Genomic DNA, 19,199 nt, shown 5'->3' with positions numbered 1-19,199 from the left:
GATTTTACCACTATAGCTAGGTGACATGATTTAAAGTCTGGAGATGAGGGTTTGCCTTTCCTTATTATGATGTTTCTGGCTCTTCAGGACCCCTTACCCTTCCAAATAAGTTTGGTGATCATGTTTTCAATTTTTTTTCCATGCTGGGGAAGTTTTTATTGGAATTTCTAATTTTGTCCTCATTTTTGAAAGACATTCTTGCTGGATATAAGATTCTTGGCTGGAAGTTTTTCTACTGTAGTATCTTAAATATATCAGACCACTGTCTTCTTTCCTCCATGGTTTGTGGTGAGAAATCAGCACTTAATCCTATTGGGTATACTTCATATGCTATACATTGTTTTTCTCTTGCTGTTCTCAGTATTCTGTCTTTATCTTTGGCATTTGATATTATGATGAGTATGTGTCTCAGAGTTGTTCTTTTGGGATTTTTTTTGGATGCGAGTACATTGTGCTTCTTGGACATGGATATCTATGTTATTCAATGGGCGTGGGAAATTTTCTACCATTATTTCTTCAGATATTTCTTCTTCCCCTTTACCCTTCTCTTCTCCTTCTGGGACACCAAGACATGTATATTTGCACACCTCTTGCTGTCATTTAGTTCCTTGAGACCTTCTTCAATTTTCCATTCTTTTCTCTATCTGTTCTTTTGTATGTTCACTTTCAGAAGCCATTTCTTCAAGCTCACCAATTCTTTCTTCTGCCTCCTCAAATCTGCTATTAAATGATTCCAATGGTTTTTAAATTTCATTTATTGTACCTTTCATTTCCATAAAATCTGCTACTTTTCTACATATGCTTTCAAATTCTTCTTTTTTCTCCTACAGTGTCTTCTTAATATCCTTAATCTCTTTAGCCATCTCATTGAATTTATTAAAGAGATTTATTTGAAAATCTATGATTAGTTTTCTCAACTCCTTTATACCCTGGCTTACTAGAGTATTTATTCTGGATGCAGTTTTTCTCTTTAGTTTAGGGCTTCCTACCCTTTCTGCCTTGCTGGTTGTTCAGTAGGAGCCAAGGGTGTAAGAGGTCCCATAAGCTGTGTAGGCTCAAGCTGCTCTCATTATGTCAGGGACCAATGAAGCTTCTCCCAAATTTCTCCTTTGCCAGGGGTAGGGACAGAGTCACAGATGTGTGGAATAATCCAAGTCATACAGTCCTAGACTGCAGTTGTCCAGAAAGACTGATGAAGCATCATGCCACTCTCTGCCTTTCCTGGGGCGGGATGGAGCTGCAGTAGATGGCAGCCATCTATGCAGTGCAGGTCCAAAGTGACTACAGTTGCCCCCACAGACTTCCAATTTTCAATCTGTGCCAGCAAAATGTCTTGCAGTTACCTGGATAGGCTGACACTGGGCCTGCCAGAAGTAGGGCTGAAGTCTAGGCTAGGGCTGTAGGTCAATCTGGGTCAAAGAAATTGGTTCCTACCATTACTGTGACTTTCAGTCCTGGCTTCCCCTCAGGCTGGGGGCAAAATCAAAATGGTGGCTACCAGCTTCTTTCTGACTTGGGCTGATTCACACTACAGCTCTTCCAAGGGTTATATCTTAGCCAGCCGAGGCTACAAGTCTGTAGCTGAAATTGGCAGCCAACCATCTCCTCCTCCCCTGTTTTTGGGAAATGGTGCTCCAATTCCAGCCACAGAATAGTTCCTGGGTGGCTCATGCCACCAGAGTAGGATAATCACCAACCTCCTTGGCTTGGCCGGTAATTTCCTGGAAAGGCTGGCACAGGTCCCCAGAGCTACCCTCCTGCTGGAGGTGGCACTGGGGCCTAGGCTAGAGCTGCAATCTGATCTGAATGGTAAGAAGCCGGTCACCACCAGCACTGTGATTTTCAGTCCACCCAGTTTCCTCTCATGCAAGGCACAGAGTTAAGATGATGGATCCCAGCCTCTTTCTGACTTAGATAGACTCAAACTTTAGCTGTTCTCAGGATTATACTTTAGCCTGCTGAATTTACTCATTAGTAGCTGAAGTTGGTGCCCAATCATCTCTTTCTCCCCCATTTTTAGAAGTGGAGCTTTCAATTCCAGTCATGAAACAGCTCCCAAGGCAGCTTGTGCTTCCAGTGGAGGATGGGCACAGGCGTCCATGGCATGTAGTGCTCCACTTATGCATCTTCTCTGCAGATGGGCAGTCTCCTCCTTCCATTCCTTCAAGGATGTGGCAGGATGCTCTTCTGGTCTCTGGGAGCCCCCAAACAGGAGCTTCAGCTAACTCCAGATGGCTCTGGGTATTTACTAACTGCCCTGTTGCAGGAGCTGATTCTAGGAGCTCCTTACTCCACCACCATCTTACTGGTTGTTTATTCCTAGGTATTTGATTCTTAAAGTTGTTATTGAAAATGGAAATTTTTTCTTGATTTCTTGTTTCAGTTGTTCATTCCTTATGTTGCTTTTGTATAGGAACACTACTGATTTGTGAGTGTTGATCTTTTATCCCATTATTTTGGGACTGCTAAATACATTCATTGGCTTTAGGAGTTTCATTGTAGATATTTCATGATTTTCCGTGTATAGGGTCATTTAAGCTGAATAAAGGTGTATTAGTCAGTCAAAGTGTTGCTGATGGAAAGTACCAGAAATCATTGGCTTTTATAAAGGTATTTATTTGGGGTAAAAGCTTACAGTCCCAAGGCCATGGAAAGTCCAACTCAAGGTACCATAAGAAGTACTTTCTCACAAAGTCAGCCACCATGTGTTAAAGCAAGATGGTGGGCGAACTCTGCCAGGTCTCTCAGGGCTTCCTATTGTCTCTGGCTAGGGTGCATTTTTTTCCAGGCCTTCTCAGCTGCTCTGTTCTCTTCAGCTGCAAACTATCAGGCCAGAGCTCATCCCTCCCCAGGGCTTTAACTGTTTGAGCCTTCTCTGTGCTGCCATATGGCAGGACTGAAATGACCAAGTTCTCCCCTCTTCTGTGCCTTCTTCTGTTGCAGCAAAGTCAGGAGTTCTGAGTGGCAGAAAAACCCAAACAGCCCTTGGAGAAGTGGAGGAATGGATTAATTATGTGTGGGCCCAGAGGAGAGTCAATCTCCAAATTCTGAGCCCTGTTTTTCAGTTTTCATAGGTTTATGGAGGATTTTATGTGGGACCAGCATGGCTTTTGCTTATTGGCTAGTGTGTTGCTAGGCAAAATTTTGCAAGCAGGGTTACAGAAGCAGAAGGCAGGTGCAAGGTAATGCTTTCGTGGGCTGATTTACAGAAGCAGGGTGCAGGAGTGGTTCATTAGATATTCTCTTGCAAGGCCATGTTTTTACAGGCTGATTTACAGAAGCAGGAGCAGAAGTGGCTAATTAGATATTTTTTCTGCAAGGTTATGCTTTTTTTCCTCAACACTTCCGTGTATTTTCTTGAGTTAGTGTCCATTTATATAGGCCATGGGGACGGGGACTCAATTCAAGCTACACCTTACCGATCAGAACCCCTATATTCACTTTATCAAGTAAGCTTAATCAGGGACCCCTCTTCAAATCTAATACAATCAAAGGGCATTACACCCAGAAGATCAGACCAGTTTACAAACATAATCTTTCTCTTTTTGGGATTCATAAATAACCTCAAGCTGCCACAAAAGGGACAATTTTACTTCTTTCTTTCTGATTTTGAGCCTTTTATTTCTCTTCCTTGCCTAATTGCTCTGTCAAGAACTTTCGGTACAATATTCAATAAGTTATAAAACCAGGCATCAGTTTCTTGTTCCTGATCATAGATGGAAAGCTTTTAGTCTTTCACCACTAAGTAGGATGCTATCTGTGGGCTTTTCATATATGCACTTTATTATGTTGAGAATGTTTCTTTTTATTCCTAATGTTCAAAGTTTTTTCTCAAGAAGCAGTGCTCTGTTTGGTGAAATGAGTTTTCTGCATGAGTTGAAATAATCACATAGTCTTTTTCCCTTCATTCTATTATGTGGTGTATTACATTAATATGTTTTCATATGTTGAATAAGCCTTGAACACCAGGGATAAATCCCATTGATAATGGTGTGTAATTCTTTTAATATAGTCTTAGGTTTACCTTGTTAGTATTTTGTTGAGGATTTTTGTATCTGTATTTATAAGAGATATTGGTATTTAATTTTTTTTAAGATTTATTTTATTTATTTCTCTCCCCCCCCCCCCCCATTGTATGCTTTCTTTTGTCCATTTGCTGTGTGTTCTTTTGTGTCCACTTACATTCTCGGTGGCACTGGGAACGTGTGTCTCTTTTTTGTTGTGTCATCTTGCTACATCAGCTCTCTGTGTGTGTGGCACCACTCTTGGATGGGCTGCACTTTTCACATGGGGCAGCTCTCCTTGCAGGGTGCACTTTTTGTGCATGGGGCTCCCTTACATGGGGGACACCCTTGTGTGGTATGGTACCCCTTATGCATGGCAGCAGTGTGCATGGGCCAGCTCATCACATGGGCCAGGAGGCCCTGGGTTTGAACCCTGGACCTCCTGTATGGTAGGTGGATGCTCTATCAGTTGAGCCACATCTGCTTCCCTGAAAATTAATTTTCATGGTTTCTTTATTGGGTTTTAGTAGGAAGGTTGTGCTGGCCTCATAGAATTACTTAAGGAGTGTCCACACCCTTCCACATTTTTGGAGGCATTGTGCAGAATTGGAGTTAAACCTTCTTGGGATGTTTGGTAGAATTCTCTTATAAAGCCAATTGGTCCTGGACTTTTGTTTGTTCAGCAGGTTTTGATGACCAATCCAGTCTCTTTAGTATTAATTGGTTTGGTGAGATCTTTGATTTCTTCTTGAGTTACTGTAAGCAGCTTATGTGTTTCTAAGAATTTATCCATTTCATCTAGGTTATCTAATTTATTGGTATACAGTTGTTCATATTATCTTCTTACATTTCTTTTTTGACAGACTCAATTATTTTAATTGAAGCTCTGGTGATAAAGGTTTACTGTAAAAGTGTGGAAATGAAAAGAGTTGATTGCAATATATTGAGTACAACTAACATTGCTGATTCTTCTAGTCCTTTTAATTTCAGTGGGGACAGAAATAAATATCCCCATTTTCATTTCTGATTTTTGTTATTTGTATTCTCTTTCTTTTTTATATTGCCATTCTACCTAAGTTTTGTCATTTTCATTGATCTTTTCAGAGAACCAACTTTTGGTTCCTGATTCTATTTTTTCTTTGTTTTGATTTTTGTCTGTTCTTTCTTATTACCTTCCTTCTGCTAGCATTGGGTTTACTTTGCTCTTCTTTTTTTAATTCTTCCACTTCTGAGGCTAGGTTTCTGATTTGAGCCTTTTTAATGTAAGCATTTAGAGCTATAAGTTTCCCTTGCAACACTGTCTTTCCTACATTACATTAGTTTTGGAGTTTTGTATTTTTATTTTCATTTACATAAAGATACTTCCTACTTTCACACCTGATTTGCTATTTAATATATTGGTTGTTTAAGAGCATATTGTTTAATTTCTACATATTTGTGAATCTTCCTTTTCTCCCTTTGTTATTGATTTCTAGCTTCATCCCATTGTGGTCAGGGAAAATACATTGTATGATTTCAATATTTTTTAATTTATTGAAACTTATTTTGTGACTTAACCTATGGGCTATCCTAGAGAATGTTCCATGGGAACTTGCTAAGAATTTGATTCTGTTTTGGGGTTCTATATATATCTGCTAGGTATAGTTGGTTTAGTGTATCTGTATTGACAGTAGTATGTTAAAGTCTCATACTACTAATGTAGGCCTGTCAATTTCTCTTTGAATCTGTTAGTATTTACTTCATTTATTTTGGTGCTCTGCTGTTAGGTTCATGTAAAATTGTTACATCTGCTTTTTTAAATTGCCCTATTATAAGTATACAATGACCATCTTTGTCTCTTGTAACTATTTTTAAGCAAATCAATTTTATTATACATGTTAATAAAGCATAAATCCATCCAAAGTATAAAATCAGTGGTATTTGGGATAATTACATATTTGTGCATTCATCACTTCAATCATTCTTAGAGCATTTTCATTATTCCAATTATAATAAGAAACAAAATACACAAGTATAAAAACAAAACTCATCATGTCTCAATCTCTCTGTGCTTCCACTGCCATGCATAGCTGTTATTCTTTTTCCTTCCCTGTATTATATTTGTACTCATATTTTGTAAAAACATCTTATATATGCAATATCATGCATATTCACATTTTACTTGAAGTTTACTGTTGTATAAGTCCCATGTACCAGTTTTTAGTTTTCCTTCTAGTAATATACATGATCTCAGACTTTCCCTTTCAACCATTGTCATATCCACATGTATTAGTCAGCCAAAGGGGTCCTAATGCAAAATACCAGAAATCTATTTTATAAAAGGGTATTTATTTAGAGTAGAAGCTTTCAGTTACCAGGTCATAAAGCATAATTTACTTCCCTCATCAAAGTTTGTTGCCACATGTTGGAGCAAGATGACTGCCGACTTCTACAAGGGTCCAGCCTTACTTCTCCTCTTAAGTCTTTATGGTTCCAGCTTCTTCTGATATCAGCTGTATGCCAGGGTAAGTCTCATCTCTCCTGGGACTCATTTCTCTTCTGGCTCAGCTGCTCTTCTCACCACAAGGTCAGCTGTAAACTATCAGGTTCTGTCCCTTCTTTGGACCTTTGCCATGTCTAAGGAGCAGTCTCTATTCCTCTGTGTTCTCCTCCCATGTGTATACTTCCTGTGGCTCCAGCTCAAATATTCTAACTCCTCCTCTGCCCTATCACTTTCCCCTTTGGTGGGTGGGGACTGATATGGCCCAATCAAAATCATAATTTACTCATGCTCAGAGGAACAGACCAGTTCATAAACATAATCTAATACCTATTTTGGAATTCAAAAGCAATGCCAAACTGCTACACTGTATAATAGTTTTACTAGTTACAAACACCATGATATCCTTTCACCATTTCTATTCATTTCCAAAGATTTACAAAAAACCTTTTTATCATTTCTTCACAGATTTATTCTCAGTTTTCCATTCGCTACCTTATTCTTCTTCTATGTTCTGGTACTCTATATTCTAATGGTTAATTCCATGAGTTTACACAATATCTTTAGTTCATAATAGTATGACCATTCAGTATTTGTCCTTTTGTGCCTGGCTTGCTTCCCTCAACATAATATCCTCCAGTTTCATCCAAGTTGTCATATGCTTAATTCTTACAGCTGCATAATATTCCTTCATGTGTATATACCACAATTTGTTTATCCATTCATTATTTGGTGGACACCTTGATTGTTTCCAACTTTTGGCAAAGGTGAATAATGCTGCTAAGAACATCAATGTGCAAAAGTCTGTTTGTGTCTGTGTTCTCAGTTCTTCTGGTTATATACCTAGTAATGGTATTGCCGGGTTCTATGGCAAGTCTATATTCAACCTTCTTAAGAACTACCAGTCCTCCACAGTGATTCTACCATTCCACATTCCCATCAACAGTGAAAAAGCAATCCTGTCTCATCACATTCTCTCCAACATTTACAATTTTCCAACTTTTTATTACTGACCAGTCTAATACATGTGAAATGATATCTCATTGTAGTTTTGGTTTGATTTCCCTAATCATTAGTGATGTTGAACATTTTTTCATGAGTTTCTTTGCCATTTCTATTTCTTCTTTGGACAATTGTCTTTTCAAGTCTAGCCCATTTTTTAATTGGGTAGTTTGTCTTTTTATTGTTGAGTTGTGTGATCTCTTTGTACATTTTGGATAGTAAACCCTTATCAGATACGTAATTGTCAAACATTTTCTCCATTGATTCAGCTGTTTTTTCACGCTTTTGACAAAGTCATTTGTGGTGCAAAAGTGTTGAATTTTAAGGAAGTCCTATTTATCTACTTTTTCTTTTGTTGCTCTGCTTTGGGTATAAGTTTAAGAAACTACTGCCTACCCCAAGATCTTGAAGATGTTTCCTTATATTTTCTTCTACGAGTTTCATGGTAGTCACTTTTATATTAGGTCAAATGTGATCCATTTGAGTTAATTTTTGTTTAAGATGTGAGATAAGGGTCTTCTTTCTTTCTTTTGGATATGGATATCTATTTTTCCCAGCACCATTTGTTAAATAGACTGTTCTGACCCAGCTGTGAGGATTTGACTGCCTTATCAAAAATCACTTGACTGAACGTGAGTGGCTATTTCTGAATTCTCAATTCAATTCCCAATTCCTTAAGTCAATATGAATGTCTTTATGCCAGTATTATGTTTGTTTGTTTTTTAACCCCTGTAGCTAGGCAATATGTTTAAAGTCCAGAAATGATAGTCCTCCAAGTTTGTTCTTTTTTAAAGATCTTTTTAGATTATGGGGCCACTTACCCTTCCAAATAAATTAGATAATTGGCTTTTCTATTGCTTCAAAAAAGTGTGTTAGGATTTTTGCTGGTAATGCTGAATCTATAAATCAGTTTGGGCAGAAATGACATCTAGTGATATTCAGTTTTCAAATCCATAAACACGGAGTGTCTTTCCATTTATTTAAGTCATCTTCAGTTTCTTTCAGTGATGTTTGCAGTTTTCTGAATACAGATCTTTTATGTCCTTGGTTAAATTTTTTCCTGAATAGTTGATTGTTTTAGTTGCTATTATTAATGGGAATTTTTTGCAGATTTCCTCCTCATATTGCATATCAATAGTGCATAGAAATGTTATTGATTTTTGCATATTAATCTTGCATTCTCCCCATTTGCTGAACTCATTTATTAATTCTAGTCACTTTTTGTGGGTTTTTCAGGAGATTATAGATATAAGATCATATAATCAGCAAATAATGGAAGTTTTACTTCTTTTCCTATTTGGGTGCCATTTATTTCTTTATCTAGCCTAATTGCTCTAGTTAGCACATCTAACACAATATTGAGTAACAGTGGTGACATTGGGCATCATTTATTGTTCCTGATCTCAGTGGGAAAGCTTTTGAGTCTGTCACCTTTGATTACAATACTACCTGTAAGTTTTTCATATATACACTTTACCATATTGAGAAAACTTCCTTCTTTTCCTAACTTTCAGAGTCAAGAAAAGGTGCTGTATTTTGTCAAATGCCTATTCTGCATCAATTGAGAGGATCATATGATTTTTCTTCTTCAGTTTATTAATGTGGTTTATTACACTAATTGATTTTCTTGTGTTGAACCACCCTTGCATGCCTGGATAAAACCCACTTGATTGTGGTATATAATTCTTTTAATGTGCTTTTGGATTCTGTTTGCAAGTATTTTGTTGAGGATTTTTGCATCTATATATATATTAGAGATTGGCCTGTAATTTTCTTTTTTGTAGTATTTGTATCTGTTTTTCTATTAAGGTGATTATAGCTTCATAGAATGAGTTTGGTAGTATTCTTTCCTGTTCAATTTTTTGGAGGAGCTTGAGCAAAATTGGTATTAGATCGTCTTTGAATGAATTGGTAAAATTCACCTGTGAAGCCATCTGGTCCCAGGCTTTTCACCTTTGGGAGGTTTTCGATGACTATTGTAGTCTCCTCACTTATGATTAGTTTGTTGAGGTCTTCTGTTTCTTCTAGGGTCAGTGTAGGTGGTTTGTGTGTTTCTAGGAATTTATTCATCTCCTCTACTTTGTTTAGTTGTAAGCAGTATCCACTTATGATCTCTCTTATGTCTGCAGGGTATGTGGTACTGTCCCCTTCTCATTTCTAATTTTATGTCTTCTTGCTTTTTTTCTTTGTCAGTCTAGCTAAGGATTTATCGATTTTGTTGATCTCAAAAAAACAACTTTTGGTTTTGTTGATTTATTGTTTTTTTATTCTTGATTTCATTTATTTCTGCTCTGATCTTTACTATTTCTTTCATTTGGCTTTGTTTGGGATTAGTTTCCTGTACTTTTTCTAGTTCCTCTTTATCATTACTTTTTATGCATTAGCAGTTTAGCACCTTTGGTAATGAGAAGTAGAGTTGCATACCAAACAATACAATACCATACCAAATGGCTAAGTTTATCAGAGGTCTTTATTTCTTCATGCACCTTTGAACTCTGTGTCCTGTCCTTTCTTTTCAGTCTAAGAACTCCTTTTAGTATTGCTTGTAGGTCAACACTAGGGGTGATGAATCACTCAACTTTTTCTATCTGGAAATATCATAACCTCTCCCTACTTTTTTTTGAAAGATTCTCAACAGATATAGAATTCTTGGGAGGTAGTTGTTTTCTTTAAGCACTTTAAAGTATTTAAACCCACTTTAAATATTACAACCCACTGCCTTCTTGCCTCCATGGTTTCTAATGAGAAATTGGCACTCTATCTACGGAACTCCCTTGTACATAACACATTACTTTTGTATTGCTGCTTTTCAGAAGTCTCTCCTTTTACTTTGCATTCAGTGGTGTGATCAATATATGACAGGTTATATTTTTCTTCCTGTTTATCCTGTTTGGTGTTCTCTGGACTTCTTGGATGCACATGTTCATATCTTTTGCTAAGTTTGGGAAGATCCATGTCACTGTTTCTTGTAATGTTCCTTCTCCCCTTTTGTTCTTCTTCTGCTGGGACTTTTTTTTTCTGTCTTTATTTTTTAAATTTTACATTAAAAAAATATGAGGTCCCCATATACCTCCCACCCCCCTCACCCCACTCCTCCCCCCATAACAATAACCTCCTCCATCATCATGAGATATTCATATAATGCTTATGTTGGTATGCTTGATGTGTCCCAGAGGTTTCTTAAGTGATTTTTGCATTTTACAATTTTTTTCTAATTCTGTTCCTCAGGCTGAATCATTCTGATTGTCTTGTCTTTAAGTTCCCTTATTCTTTCTTCTTCAAGGTCCAATTTGCTGTGTGTGTGTGGGGGGGGGGGTTGGCGGGGTTTGTTTGTTTGTTAGTTTTTTAGGTACCAGGGCTAGGGATTGAACCCAGGATCTCGTATGTGGGAAGCCAGCACTGAAACACTGAGCCACATCAGCTCCCCTGAGTTTTGTTCTTTTTCATTCATTTGTTTGTTTGTTGTTGTTGTTGTTGTTGTTGTTTTAGAAGGCACCCGGGACTGACCTGGGACCTCCCATGTGCGAAGCAGATGTTCAACTACTTGAGACACATCCTTTCTCCAGTTCGCTCTCAGAACCTTCCTGGGCATTTTTCATTTCAGCCATTGTGGTCTTCAACTTTGGCAGTTCTGTTGGTTCATTTTTAAAATTTTTATCTCTTAACAAAGATTCTCATAGCATCCATTCATAGTTTTCCTGATATCCTTTAGTTCTTTCTCTGTATTTTCCTTCATCTCCTTGAGCATATTTAAAATAATTTTTTTAAAAGGCCTTGTTCAGTGTGTCCACATTCTGGTCTTCTTCACTGGTGTTTTGTGAATTTTTATCCTCTTCCTCTGGATAACCCATCATTTCCTACTTTTTTGTCTTACATTCTTGTTGCACACTGTACATTTTAATATTTTAAAATGTTAATGCTGTGGTTTATTTCCTGAGATGTCTGTTTCTTGATCTTATAACCAGCTTGTGGTAAGACAGAGATTTTCCTGAGCTTCAGCTCTCCTATTGCCTAAGGCGAATGCAGTGTGCATGCTTTTCCTGTCTTTCCAGGCCTCTATCTTGTCCTGGCCTCTGCTTGTTAGTTGTTTTGGAGTCCCCCTGTTTGAAGGGAGTTTGGCTGTCTCCTCTGTTTCCCAGGAGACACACCTCCCTCTCCAGGTGCTTAAAGCTGGCTAACTTTTTCCCCAGGCTATTGCCTCTATAGTTTTTTTACACTCCTTTCATTTTCTCAACCTGCTTTTGTCTGGAACACAAATGCTGGAAGAAGGATACCCTAGATAGGACTTTCCCAATCTTTCCCAGTCAAAAGAGGGTCAGAGACCCATGAAGGGTACAGAAATTAGCTCCAGAGTGCCCTGGGGAGGTGGTCAGGAAGGGCACCAAGAACTTCCCAATGATGAGCTTTCCTGACCTGCCCAGCAACTAGTTTCAACTCTTTTAACTGTTGCCCAGAGCCGTGAGGATGTATAGTGTCTTTAGGTTTCCTCCATTGCCACCTTTATCCAGAGTTGGTTGGAACAATGGCTTTCCTCAAAGCTGGGTCCCCAGTGACTCAAATTTTCTGATAAAAAGTGTGATTAGTGATCGGCCATGCCCACCCTTGGTCTTAAGGAGGAGGATATTTATGTCCCTTTCTGTCATCAGTGAGCTAGCCAGTGGCTGGCCCCCATTTTGACCTGCCATATGAAAGGGGGATGGGCTCCAGTAACCTCCTTGCTGAGTAAGCAATTTACTGATCATCCGTTCTTCCCTGGATGGTATACAGTGTTCTACTGACTTCCAGGGTTTAAAAATAGTTGGTTTGAACAGTTCCTGCCTATTGAATAGTTGTTTTGGTAGCATATTCTTTTCTGTAGGGTGAAGTGATTGTCAGAATTCTTAGGGTTCTTCTTTAGGAGGAAATTTCTAGCAAAACAGTACAATGATTTGGGAATCATTGAAATCATAAAACTTTGCACTGGACAAACCCAGAATGGGCTACATGAGGACTATGGATCTTCTGGTAAATGCTTCTCATTTCTTCTATATTTTCCCTTAGATATTATATAGAATTATTCTGACTGCCAGTGGATATGATTTGTAGTTTGTTGTATAAGGAAAGATTAAATGGTAATTTCATTAGACATGAAGTTAAGTCTTTCATTATCTTAAAGCTTTAATACATATTATGTTAATTTATTTAATTGGTATCCTGTAAACCTACAGTGATAACACCCAAGCTGAATAAAATTGAGGCCATTATAGTTTATGCAAGGAATGATCTTTTTCCTTCCTTTACAGGAGGTTAAAACCTCTTTAATAAAATTCTAAAACTGTAAATAATTCTAAGACCACACTAACTGCTAGGTTCTGGAATATATTATAAATTTTTAATCTGCTTTAATTATAATTTAGAAAAGATCTTTCATTGCTTTCAAGGACATTTCCTTTATTTATTGAAATTTTGCTAAATTCCTTATTTTTAAACTGGTAAAAGGATTAAATTGGGGAGTTACAGGACAAACTGATTCTTAATTCCCCAGCCTAGGAAATAGAGTTTTAATCTGCCACACCTAGCTCCACCCTCAGAGCTCCTGCAAAGAGAAAGCCCTGGGGGCTGGGTAGATTAAAGTGTTTAGGAAAAAATTTTCCCCTTTTCCAATAGTTTCTATATTCACATTTCTGTATGATCTTTCCATCCTGCTTAGCCTAATTTTCAGCTGTTAATTTGTTATTACCATTCTGATGCATGAAGATAAACATTGAAAAAGTAGGCAGACACAAGTAGAGTTAGATGCAGAAATACAAATCACAAAAGTTATTTATAACTTTCATTCTCTTACAAAATAAGTTTAACTGTCAAATAACATTTAAAAGATCACTTTGAAGGCTATTTCTAATTAATCTGCACTGTGAACATACAGTTTTGCACAATAATTTCATTCCTTTTAATTATTGGTTTATAAACAAATTGTTACTAAATGCTCTAAAATACAATTTACAACATTTTCCTTTATCCCAGAGCTTTGCTTATTTTCCATTTTGGCTTTGACAGACCTTGGATGAGAAACACCAATTAGAGTATATATTCTCTGAGGTCATTGAAGTCTCAGGGAAATCTGTTTTTTCGCAAGACCTGCTGCTTTTAGGAACATCAGCCCTTGAGGTGGGAGCCTCCCCTCACCAGTCTTCAGTTGCTGGACTGGAATAGTGGATGTCCCACTCTGAGGGTCAAGAATTCCACCAGGCAGCAATCTAATCCATACCTGGAGTCATGAGAGAAAGCAAGGTCATTAATGTCAGTTAAAGGACAGGAGACAGGGCTCCTTAAATTCTCCTTCCCTTGATCCACCGGGGCAGAGGTTGTCATGAAATAGCCATAAGCAAAGGCAAGCGGTGAGACTATACCTGAAGTAACCGTAAATAAGGGCAAATTCAGTTTTGAATTCCTTTACTATAGTAGGTTTAAGGGGAAGCTAGACTCAAAATAACCATAGGCAAAGTTAAGTTCAGTTTATAATTACCATTACTATAGCATGCATAAGCAAGGGTATGGAGAGACCTGAAGTAACCACAAAAAGGGTAAATTAATCTAAGAGTACCATCACAACAGTAAGTTCTAGGCTAAATCTACACAGTTATGGCAATTTCAGATATTATCCTTCTACCGTTTTAAAATATGAAGGCATCTATGTAATAATGTTAACTTTTAGTTACAGTCCCTAGTAAGTTTTTACTTTAGGCACTTTTGTTTATTAACTAAGCAACTAAATAATTTTATTAGTAACAATTTTGCTGAATTTTCTAGCAGTTGAACCAGTTTCACTTGTGATTTCTTTTATATATCAAATTCAGTTGCAAGACAGTGTTGACATTTAAAGACTCATTTTTAGATTACCTTTTACCATTATCCAATTTGTAGCAGATTTGGGAATCTGACTTATAAATTCCCAGGCACAAGCAGACTAACAAAATTAAACACAGATTTAAAAGTGAAACACAAAGTTAAGCAAAGATTAGACCAGAAGAGAGAATATTACACACTTAGCTCAGCCTAGGGAAAGACCTGCCTTTATAATCACCTAGAGGCAAAGCTCCCAGTATCTGTCCATAGCAGAAACCTCATGCAGGACCTTCAGGAGAATCCCTGGGCAGCTGCTAAGTATGGAGCTAAGGGGTCCAGAGAAGCCCTGCTCCCAATAAGACAAAAATCGGGGCTGCTCTAGGGACTGCATCCCTTTAGTTACCTCCTGGCAAGGGTGAGGCTTTTTTTCGCTGGAAGGATTAGAGGTATTGCAAGGGAATAGGAAGGAACCTTGTAATCTTAATTGATGGAATATGAAGAGGTTCCTTATTTTACAGGGAAAAGAGGTTTAGTAAATGGCCTAGATCTTGATACCCCATTCACTCATCTTATTAGGCACAGCCAAAGTTAGGAGAGGTTCAGAGTGCAGGTTAGCACCAAGTAATTTGCTCCCATGTTAATTTAAGAAATTAATCTTACCTGCCATGTCAAGGGTCACCTGCAACCTCCTGGTTGATGGTTCATGTGTGGCTTCAAGTGCCTTCCCTTCCATCCTCCCCTGGTGTCCAGCAGTCCACAAGGTAAAGGCAGCTTGGGACCAGGTTCCTGCTGACGTGGAGCCTGGACTCAGGAAACCCTGAGGTGACCAACACTTTTAATGGTGGCAGCTAAAAGGTGAGCCTGTCCCAGACCCTGTACCTGCCCCTCCTTATCTTCACCATCTGGGGGGCATGGTCTCGATTGTTGAAAACTAAGAATTCTGTTTATAAAAGGGAGCTAATTGAAATTTGGGGGCCCAGGCAAAGTTTCTGCAGCTTTCTATGTATATCTGAGGTGGACTGGAGTTCCTAGGAGATCCTAGGAGAATTTGTATCCCAAACAACTCACAATTTAATGGTAAAAAGATAAAAGAAAATAAAGGAGTTGAGTTTTTGAGGCAGAAGAGAAAAATTTAAAAATATATGAAAAATTCATGGGAGAAGATATAGTTTAAGTGGTCGAGCACCTGCTTCCAATGTACAAGGTCCCAAATTCATACCCCAGTAATTCCTAAAACAAAACAAAGTAAAAAAACAAAAATCAAACTTTCATTGAGGAGCAGATGTAGCTCAGAGATTGAGCATTTCTTTCCCATGTAGGAGGTGCTGGGTTCAATTCCCAGGACCTCCAAATATATATGTATATATGAAAATCATCCAGAGTGTGTAGGTAAATGTTGGAGTTAAGAGCAAATACTAAGTTAATATTACTCATGTAATTAAGTTTATATTGCTTGATCATGAAGGATGAGCTTGAAGTTATAGGTAACCTGTGTGATTGAACTTACTCTATAGGCGATTTGGATCTAAAGAAAGATGCAATAGGATTAACGCGCATTTTATATAGATTTCTCTGATGATTATATGAAGAAAATGTTTCAGAGAAAACAACTATATTTATGGAGAGTAATTAGAAGACTCATAGCTGTCATGCTAGTTAGTCATGAAAAGATCAGATTTGCATTTTCTATTCTTGAGAATATGTATATGCTTAAAAATAAGTGTTTTGGATTTTCTGTAGTTTCTTGTGAGCCAGATTTTAAATTGTTAATTTCTTTTCCTCACTTTCCCCAACAAGACTCCTATTTCCATGGGGTCTATCAAAATGTCTTCTGTTTTCCTTCAGTAAAAAGTTAAAAAGAAAAAACATTCTAAATTGGTATGTATTCTTTATCTAACCTTTAAACCCATCACTATATTCCATTTTACTCTAATGGAACTTGACCATATATTAGGCTTCATTTTTTAAGAAGTTTTGGACCACAGAGAGGTTCAACTATGACAGGGAGGAACACTGGTGTGGAGTGTTATTGATGGGGGGCACATGGTTGTGAGGGATTTCTCCAGGGCATGTATACAGGGAACAAAATAATGTTTGGATATTTCATAGTAGTTACAGTTAAAAATGACAATTGAAGGAGTGCTGAGTTCCTAGTTAGGGGAGCTCTATCATATTCACCAGTGGAATCCCCCAAGTGCAATGGAAAAGACCAATAAAGAAGAATGATCCAACAATGAGCCCTTGATACTGATGACTACGCCTATGAGCCTGTGCGTCTGAAATAAGAACTAGGCCTAGAGCTGCAGGGTACCTAAGATTTACCTCTTGAGAGCCTCCATGTTGCTTAATAGTGGTCACTCTCTAAGCAAAACTCAGCATGTAAATGCATTACCTTTACCCCAGCATGGGACATGACTTCTGGGGATTAGCCTCCCTGGTGCTAAGGGATTACTACCAAACACCAGCTGTTGATGTAACTAGAAAAAGGCCTTGAATAAAAGGGTCAGCTCAGACCAGCAGAATATCTCAGCTTACATATAATATCAGGTGTTAAAAACTGCTTTTTGACCTTGAGTAAAAGAGGGTAATGGAAAGGACAAATGAGTTTATATGGCTATGAGTCTCCAAAAAAGTCAGGAGGTCATTAGAGGGGCCACACTTACACACGCCTTTGCAACATCCCAGAGACAGCCAAAGTAGATACAACCCCAGGTACTGGTTCTCCTGAGGGTTACAGAGACCCACAGGTTCTATGGTCATGGCAGATGGCTCTGGAGTTCAGTGTAGTGTCAGTTGGTCCTACCTTGGGGATTGTGTTCCTGAGTGTGATGAAGTTGAACTCAGATGTGACCTTTCTACACATGCCTCTTCTGTCATTTTTACTGGACTTGTGGTTGGCACTGGGGTTGGTGTACACTCAGGAGACCTGAATCTCTGGACTGTCCATGTGATAATCAGGTCCTGAGCCTCAGCAGACTTGCAACTCCTACCCTCTGGTTTATTGGACTTACCCCAGCCAGCTAACAGGGAGGTGAAGAAGGTCAACCACCACACCAGGGAGCCAAGAGTGCCTACAACTGCAAGCAGGAGAATTGCATCCATCATCCATGTAGAATCTAAGCCCCCTCCCAATATAGAGGTGGAGTGGGCATAACCACCCAGGGTCCACAGGATGGAGGAATATAGTATGGATTAGAGTGTACTTACTGATATTCTACTATGGAACTATTGTGATTAGTAATGGAAGAAATTGTAGCACTGATGTCAAGAAAGTGAATATGGTAGCTGCTGAGGGTAGGGAGAGGGAAGAATAGATATGATGCAGGGGCATTTTCAGGACTTGGAGTTGCCCTGGGTGGTACTACAGGGACAGATGTTGGACACTATATTCTGCCATGGCCCACCGGGTGGGCCATGTAAACTACAATGTAAACCATTATCCATGTGGTACAGCAGTTCTCCAAAATGTATTCACCAAATGGAATGAATGTCCCATGATGATGAAAGAGGTTGTTGATATGGGAGGAGTGGGGTGAGGGGAGTGGGGGGTATATGGGGACCTCTTATATTTTTTGAATGTAACATTTTTTTTAATAGAGAAAAAAAAGAAAAACATGTTAAATAAGATAAACATTTTAGTGCCTTGTAGAAAATGTAGCTAGTCCATTACCTAAATTATGACCAATAAGGCATACAGAGGTTCCTCCTTATATATAAGTGGACAGAGAAAAGTGCAATAAAGTTTTATTTATTTTATAGCAGCCCTATTGAGATATAATTCATATACCAAACAATTCACCTATTTAGTGTACAGTTCTGTGGTTTTCAGTATTTTCACAGATTTGAGCAACCATAACCACAGACCAATTTTAGAATAATTTTCCTCTCTCCAAAAAGAAAACCTTCATCTATTAGCAGTCACTCCCCACTTTCCCACAACTGTTCCCTAGCCCTAACATACAACCACTAATACACTTCCAGTCTCTATACACCTCATTCCTTTTTGTTTTCAAATATTCCATTGTATAATGAGTTAGTTTCCTATTGCTTCTTCAACAAATTACCCCAAATTTAGTGGCTGAAAGCAACACAAATTTATTATCTTACAGTTCTGGAGGTCAGAAGGGTACATGGGTCTGGAGGGCTGCATTCTGTCTGGAGGCTCTGAGGGAAGTCTGTGTCTTTGCCTTTTCCACCTTTGCTTACATTCTTTGGCTCATGGCCCTGCATCATTCCACACTCTGCTTCCATCATCACATATTCTCTGCCTGACATTCCTCCCACCCTCTTCTAAAAACACTTGTAATTGTACTGGGCCCACCTGAAGATCCAGGATAAATTCCCCATCTCAAGATACTTAAGTTTATCACAGTTGCACTGTTTCTTTTAACAGATTCTGTGGATGAGGACATGAATGTCTTTAGATCATTAGATTGCCTTCTACATATGAATATACCACATTTTTTCTGTTCATTAATGATGGGCATTTGGATTGTTTCTAATTTTGAGTTATGCTGAACAATAAGGCTGTGAAAATTGGTATGCAAATTTTTATTTAGACATAACTTTTCACTTTTCTTGAGCATATATCTAGGCGTGGAATTGCTGTTATGAACTAGCTCTGTTTACTTTTAGAGAAACTGCCAAACTATTTTCCAAAGTGGTTGCACCATTTTATAGAACCACTGGCAGTTAATGAAGGTTCCAGTTTCTCCATATCCTCACTAACAGTTGTTATTTTCTATCTTTTTATTATAATTACCTTAGTGGGTTGTAGTTTTGTTTTCATTTTCCCTGTTGGCTAATGATTTGAGCATCTTTTCTTCTGCTTATTGGTACATGATATTTTAAGAGATAAAGCTCTCTTGCTAGGGCATACTTTCAGACTT

General features: G+C 38.1%; 1 protein-coding gene across 5 annotated transcripts in view; it reads left to right on the top strand.

The window, feature by feature from the left end:
• Window positions 1-19,199, top strand: part of LOC101414513 (scavenger receptor cysteine-rich type 1 protein M130) — a 118,703-nt gene that overhangs the window by 23,321 nt on the left and 76,183 nt on the right. The window lies entirely within an intron of this gene.

The sequence above is a fragment of the Dasypus novemcinctus genome, chromosome 20, assembly GCF_030445035.2.
Source record: "Dasypus novemcinctus isolate mDasNov1 chromosome 20, mDasNov1.1.hap2, whole genome shotgun sequence".
NCBI classification, from domain to species: domain Eukaryota; kingdom Metazoa; phylum Chordata; class Mammalia; order Cingulata; family Dasypodidae; genus Dasypus; species Dasypus novemcinctus.
The sequence above is the reverse complement of the archived record's forward strand: the minus strand, read 5'-3'. Positions and strand labels throughout refer to the sequence as shown.